This window comes from Bubalus kerabau, chromosome 1 (genome assembly GCF_029407905.1).
Source record: "Bubalus kerabau isolate K-KA32 ecotype Philippines breed swamp buffalo chromosome 1, PCC_UOA_SB_1v2, whole genome shotgun sequence".
In the NCBI taxonomy this organism is placed as follows: Eukaryota; Metazoa; Chordata; class Mammalia; order Artiodactyla; family Bovidae; genus Bubalus; species Bubalus kerabau.
Window position 1 is genome coordinate 63253175 of NC_073624.1, and position 7892 is coordinate 63261066.

General features: G+C 40.1%; 1 pseudogene; it reads left to right on the plus strand.

Annotated features, from left to right (window-relative positions):
• Positions 1 to 6927: 6927 nt before the first annotated feature.
• On the plus strand, positions 6928 to 7892 carry LOC129641543 (olfactory receptor 6C1-like; annotated as a pseudogene).

Here is a 7892-nt window from a genome sequence, read left to right on the forward strand (position 1 = left end):
AATTTCACAATTTGTATGCAAATACAAAAAACCTCAAACAGCCAAAGCAACCTTGAGAAAGAAGAACGGAACTGGAGTAATCAACCTGCCTGACTTCAGGCTCTGCTACAAAGCCACAGTCATCAAGACAGTATGGTCCTGGTAAAAAGACAAAAATATAGATCAATGGAACAAAATAGAAGCCCAGAGATAAACCCACCCACCTATGGACACCTTATCTTTGACAAAGGAGGCAAGAATATACAATGGGTTAAAGACAATCTCTTTAACAGGTGGTGCTGGGAAAACTGGTCAACCACTTGTAAAAAGAATGATACTAGAACAGTTTCTAACACCATACACGAAAATAAACTCAAAATGGATTAAAGATCTAAACGTAAGACCAGAAACTATAAAACTCCAAGAGAAGAACATAGGCAAAACACTCTCTGACATACATCACAGCAGGATTCTCTATGACCCACCTCCCAGAACAATGGATATAAAAGCAAAAATAAACAAATGGGACCATTAAAATTAAATGCTTCTGCACAACAAAGGAAACTATAAGCAAGGTGAAAAGACAGCCTTCAGAATGGGAAAAATAATAGCAAATGAAGCAACAGACAAACAACTAATCTCGAAAATATACAAGCAACTCCTGCAGCTCAATTCCAGAAAAATAAGCAACCCAATAAAAAATGGGCCAAGGTACAAAACAGACATTTCTCCAAAGAAGACATACAAATGGCTAAAAAACAAATGAAAAGATGCTCAACATCACTCATTATCAGAGAAATACAAATCAAAACCACAATGAGGTACCATTTCACACCAGTCAGAATGGCTGCGATCCAAAAGTCTACAAGCAATAAATGCTGGAGAGGGTGTGGAGAAAAGGGAACACTCTGACACTGTTGGTGGGAATGCAAACTAGTACAGCCACTATGGAGAACAGTGTGGAGATTCCTTAAAAAACTGGGAATAGAACTGCCATACAACCCCACAATCCCACTGCTGGGCATACACACTGAGGAAACCAGAATTGAAAGAAACAAGTATACCCCAATGTTCATCACAGCACTGTTTATAATAGGCAGGGCATGGAAGCAACTTAGATGTCCATCAGCAGATGAATGGATAAGAAAGCCGTGGTACATATACACATGGAATATACTCAGCCATAAAAAAGAATACATTTGAAACAGTTCTAATGAGGTGGATGAAAGTGGAGCCTATTATACAAAGTAAATTAAGCCAGAAAGAAAAACACCAATACAGTTTTAGTTCAGTTCAGTTCAGTCGCTCAGTCGTATCCGACTCTTTGAGTACCCATGATGCACAGCACACCAGGCCTCCCTGTCCATCACAAACACCCGGAGTTCACACAGACTCACATCCATCTAGTCAGTGATGCCATCCAGCCATCTCATCCTCTGTCATCCCCTTCTCCTCCTGCCCCCAATCCTTCCCAGCATCAGAGTCCTTTCCAATGAGTCAACTCTTCGCATGAGGTGGCCAAAGTATAGGAGTTTCAGCTTTAGCATCATTCCTTCCAAAGAAATCCCAGGGCTGATCTCCTTCAGGATGGACTAGTTGGATCTCCTTGCAGCCCAAGAGACTCTCAAGAGTCTTCTCCAACACCACAGTTCAAAAACATCAATTCTTCGGCGCTCAACCTTCTTCACAGTCCAACTCTCACATCCATACATGACCACTGGAAAAACCATAGCCTTGACTAGACGGACCTTTGTTGGCAAAGTAATATCTCTGCTTTTGAATATGCTATCTAGGTTGGTCATAACTTTCATTCCAAGGAGTAAGCGTCTTTTAATTTCATGGCTGCAGTCACCATCTGCAGTGATTTTGGAGCCCATAAAAATAAAGTCTGACACTGTTTCCACTGTTTCCCCATATATTTCCCATGAAGTGATGGGACCGGATGCCATCATCTTCATTTTCTTCACTCTCCACTTTCACTTTCATCAAGAGGCTTTTTAGTTCCTCTTCACTTTCAGCCATAAGGGTGGTGTCATCTGCATATCTGAGGTGATTGATATTTCTCCTGGCAATATTGATTCAAGCTCATGTTTCTTCCAGTCCAGCGTTTCTAATGATGTACTCTGCATAGAAGTTAAATAAGCAGGGTGACAATATACAGCCTTGACGTACTCCTTTTCCTATTTGGAACCAGTCTATTGTTCCATGTTCAGTTCTAACTGTTGCTTCCTGACCTACATACAGATTTTCAAAGGCAGGTCAGGTGGTCTGGTATTCCCATCTCTTGAAGAACTTCCCTCAGTTTATTGTGATCCACACCGTCATAGGCTTTGACATAGTCAATAAAGCAGAAATAGATGTTTTTCTGGAACTCTCTTGCTTTTTCCATGATCCAGAGGATGTTAGCAATTTGATCTCTGGTTCCTGCCTTTTGTAAAACCAGCTTGAACATCAGGAAGTTCACAGTTCACATATTGCTGAAGCCTGGCTTGGAGAATTTTGAGCATTACTTTACTAGCATGTGAGCTGAGTGCAATTGTGCGGTTGTTTGAGCCTTCTTTGGCATTGCCTTTCTTTGGGATTGGAATGAAAACTAACCTTTTCCAGTCCTGTGGCCACTGCTAAGTTTTCCAAATTTGCTGGCATATTGGGTTCAGCACTTTCCCAGCATCATCTTTCAGGATTTGATATAGCTCAACTAGAATTCCATCACCTCCACTAGCTTTGTTCATAGTGATGCCTTATAAGGCCCACTTGACTTCACATTCCAGGATGTCTGGCTCTAGGTCAGTGATCACACCATCATGATTATCTGGGACGTAAAGATCTTTTTTGTACAATTCTTCTGTGTATTCTTTCCACCTCTTCTTGATATCTTCTGCTTCTGTTAGGTCCATACCATTTCTGTCCTTTATCGAGTCCATCTTTGCATGAAATGTTCCCTTGGTGTCTCTAATTTTCTTGAAGAGATCTCTAGTTTTTCCAATTCTGTTGTTTTCCTCTATTTCTTTTTCATTGATCATTGAGGAAGGCTGTCTTATCTCTTTTGCTATTCTTTGGAACTCTGCATTCAGATGCTTATATCTTTATTTTTCTCCTTTGCTTTTCACTTGTCTTATTTCAGTTATTTGTAAGAAATAGCTTTTCTTATAAGTGGTCTTGGAGAAGGCAATGACACCCCACTCCAGTACTCTTGCAAGAAAATCCCATGGACAGAGGAGCCTGGTAGGCTGCAGTCCATGGGGTTGTAAAAAATCGGACACGACTGAACGATTTCACTTTCATTTTTCAATTTCATGTATTGGAGAAGGAAGTGTTCTGCCTGGAATATCCCAGGGACAGAGGAGGCTGGTGTGCTGCCGTCGATGGGGTCTCACAGGGTCAGACACAACTGAAGTGACAGCAGCAGCAGCATAAATGCTCTTAAACTTTTTTCTCTAGTCATTGAAGATTAGCAAAAGGATAGGTTCATTTTAATGTGAACATCACATTTTTTCCCATTGCACTTGCCACCATTGACCTCAGTTGGAATTTTCCCTAAATCAGCAGCAGCTCTACTTTCTGCTATACAGAGGAGTAAATGAAAAGAGAGTTCAGGTTTGTCAAGAGAAAAAAAAAAAGTGAGTATTTTCACAATGTTACGATAAATTACATACTACAAATCAACAAACCCATACCTTGAAATTAAGTATTCTATTGTAAAAATTTCTCCCCTGACACTAGAATGTAAAAGCTACAAGTTAATGAGATTCACAAAATGAATGATATTGAAATTTGTTATTGTTGTTATTATTCAGTCACTAAGTTGTGTCCAGCTTTTTGCCACCCCATTGATTGCCGGGAGAAATATCAATAACCTCAGATATGCAGATGACACCACCCTCATGGCAGAAAGTGAAGAGGAACTCAAAAGCCTCTTGATGACAGTGAAAGTGGAGAGTGAAAAATTTGGCTTAAAGCTCAACATTCAGAAAATGAAGATCATGGCATCTGGTCCCATCACTTCATGGGAAATATATGGGGAAACAGTGGACACAGTGCCAGACTTTATTTTTATGGGCTCCAAAATCACTACAGATGGTGACTGCAGCCATGAAATTAAAAGATGCTTACTCCTTGGAAGGAAAGTTATGACCAACCTAGATAGCATATTCAAAAGCATAGACATTACTTTGCCAACAAAGATTCGTCTAGTCAAGGCTATGGTTTTTCATGTGGTCATGTACAGATGTGAGAGTTGGACTGTGAAGAAGGCTGAGCACCAAAGAATTGATGCTTTTGAACTGTGGTGTTGGAGAAGACTCTTGAGAGTCCCTTGGACTGCAAGGAGATCCAACCAGTCCGTTCTGAAGGAGATCAGCCCTAGGATTTCTTTGGAAGGAATGATGCTAAAGCTGAAACTCCAGTACTTTGGCCACCTCATGCGAAGAGTTGACTCACTGGAAAAGACTCTCATGCTGGGAGGTATTGGGGGCAAGAGGAGAAGCGGACGACAGAGGATGAGATGGCTGGATGGCATCACTGACTCGATGGAAGTGAGTCTGGGTGAACTCCGGGAGTTGGTGATGGACAGGGAGGCCTGGCATGCTGCGATTCATGGGATCCCGAAGAGTCGGACATGACTGAGTGACTGATCTGATCTGATCTGATCTGACTGCAGCATGTTAGGCTTCCCTGTCCTTCACTATTTCCTAGAGATTGCTCAGATTCATATGCATTGAGTCAGTGATGGTATCTAACCATCTAACCCTCTGCTGCCCCATTCTCCTTTTGCTTTCAGTCTTTTCCAGCATCAGGGTATTTTCCAATGAGTTGGCTCTTCACATTAGGTGGCCAAAGTATTGCTGCTTCATTCACCAACAGTCCCTCCATTGAATATTAATGGTTGATTTCCTTTAGGATTCACTGGTTTGATCTCCTTGCAGTCCAAGGGACTCTCAAGAGTGTTCTCCAGCACCATCATTTGAAAGCATTAATTCTTGGGAGCTCAGCCTTCCTTATGGTCCAACCCTCTTATTCATACACAACTACTGAAAAACTATAGCTTTGACTATATGGATCTTTTGGGTAAAATTATATCTTTGTTTTTAAATATGTTGTCTATGATTGTCATAGCTTTTCTTCCAAGGAGCAAGCATCTTTTTATTTCATGGCTGCAGTCATTGTCCTTAGTGATTTTAGAGCCCAAGAAAGAAAATCTGTCACTGCTTCAACTGTTTCCACTTCTGTTTTCCATGACCTGATGGGACTGGATGCCATGATCTTAGATTCTTAAATGTTGAATTTTAAACAAGTTTTTTCACTCTCTTCTTTCATCCTCATCCAGAGGCTCTTTAGTTCCTCTTCACTTTCTGCCATTAGAGTGGTATCATCTGCATATTTGAGGTTGTTGATATTTTTCTGGGCAATCTTGGCTCCAGTTTGTGCATCATCCAGCCTGGCATTTCACATGATGTACTCTGGGGTTTCCCTGGTGGCTCAGAGGTTAAAGCATCTGTCTGCAATGCAGGACACCCAGGTTCGATCCCTGGGTAGGGAAGATCCCCTGGAGAAGGAAATGGCAACCCACTCCAGTATTCTTGCCTGGAGAATCCCATGGAGGGAGGAGCCTGGTAGGCTACAGTCCATGGGGTCGCAAAGAGTCGGACACGACTGAGCTACTTCACTTCACTTTACTCTGCATAGAAGTGAAATAAGCGGGTAACAAAATACAGCTTGGATGTATTCCTTTCCCAATTGGGAACCAGTCCATTGTTCCATGTCTGGTTCTAACTGTTGCCTCTTGACCTGCATACAGGTTTCTCAGCAGACAGGTAAGATGGTCTGGTATTCCTATCTCTTTAAGAATTTTCCACAGTTTGTTGTGATCCACATAGTCAAAGACTTTACTGTAGTCAGTGCTTCAGTTATTGAAATCAACTGGTTAAATGATTTCCACTACTGTTAGTTATGATGACAAAATAAAGACTTTATTGCTCTTTAATGGATTATACTAGTAGCCTGACAAAATAGAACTTCAATTAAGGGAATATTATTGTAGATAAAATAAAAATATAATGTAAAAATCAGAATATACACATATAGATAGAGAGAGAATGCTAATAATATTTAGATAGGACAATTTGGAAGAAAAAAATGTGTTCTCCTGAAGATAAAGTTTTATTTTAGATATTGACACACTTTTACTTAATGGCCACTCTACCTCCTTTCTACTCTTGACTATCTAACGTCTGAGAAGACCACCAAAACAGATACATTACCTGGATTCCTTTATTCCATTATCTGGGGCTTCAGATGAATAGGAGGTTGGTGAGTGTGAGTCTGATTCAAAACTTAGAAATCTGTCATGTCATGTAGCTCAAGATTTATCTTCCATGATTTTCCTTTTGGAAACATATGCACTGAATGGCCTTTTTCCTGACACATTTGGCTTTTCTATATTACACTAGGAAACAATCATTATATGAGAAACTAGGTGACATATATTAGGACAGGACGATTTACTCAGGTTGAAGAAAAGACAAAGAGTATCCCTAAGGAGGGGATCCTGTGGAGACTGTTTTTAAGAGTCAACAGTTACCTTTCCTCTTCCTGTATTTCCTAGCTTTGAGAAAAACATAGATTATAATCCTTGCTTTTCATGTGAAGAACATGTTTTTTGTATAAGATTTTTTAAAATATTTTTAGCCTGATACCAGTTTGTAAACTAGGGATTTTATAAAGTAACAGTATTTGTGAATCACAATTGTGACATGTAGTAAAAACTTGCTTCAAAACAAGTTATTTATTTCATTAACTTTTAAACAATCTCCTGAATTATGTTAGCAGAGCATAATAGGTTTCATTTCAGAGCCAAATCCCAGTGCTATACATGGATAATCCCCTTTTCTGTGTCTTCTGTTTATGTATTCTCCTGAAGGTTATTCAAAAGAAGAAGAAGAAGAAAAAATGAGAAACTACACAGAAATAATAGAGTTTATCCTCCTGGGACTCTCAGATGACCCACAACTTCCGGTTGTGAGCTTTATCTTTCTGCTCATCACCTACATGCTCAGCATCACTGGGAACTTGACCATTATCACCCTGACCCTGTGGGATGCCCACCTCCAAACCCCCATGTATTTCTTCCTCAGAAATTTCTCCGTATTAGAAGTATCATTCACAACTCTCAGTATACCCAATTTCTTGGCCACCATGATTACAGGAGATAAAACCATCCCTTTTAGTGATTGTATGGCTCAGTTATTTATTTTATTTTATTTATTTATTTATTTATTTTCATTTTATTGGGAGTCACTGAGTTTTATGTTCTGGCTGCAATGTCCTAAGACCATTACATTGCCATCTGCAAACTGCTGCATTACTTGACCATCATGAATCACAGAGTCTGCACACTGCTTGTCTTGGGCTCTTGGCTGGCTTCATTCTTAATCATATTCCCATTAGTAATGCTCTTCCTACAGCTTGATTACTGTAAGTCCAATGTTATTGACCATTTTAGTTGTGATTATTTCTCCTTATTATACCTTTCTTGTTCGGACTCCAAATTTCTGGAGATAGTAGGGTTTTCCTGTGCTGTGTTTATTCTCTTGTGCACTTTAGTGTTAATAATTCTGTCCTACACATATATCATCAGAACAATTTTGAGGATCCCTTCTACCACTCAGAGGACAAAGGCCTTTTCCACGTGTTCTTCCCACATGATTGTCATCTCCATCTCTTGTGGCAGCTGCATTTTCATGTATATGAATCCATGAGCAAAGGACAGGGTGTCTTTGAGTGAGGGGGTGGCTGTGCTAAACACCTCCATAGCTCCCATGCTAAACCCCTTTATCTATACCCTAAGGAATCAGCAAGTCAAAGAAGCCTTCATGGACATGGTAAGGAGGACTGTATTTTTCTCAAGCAAATGA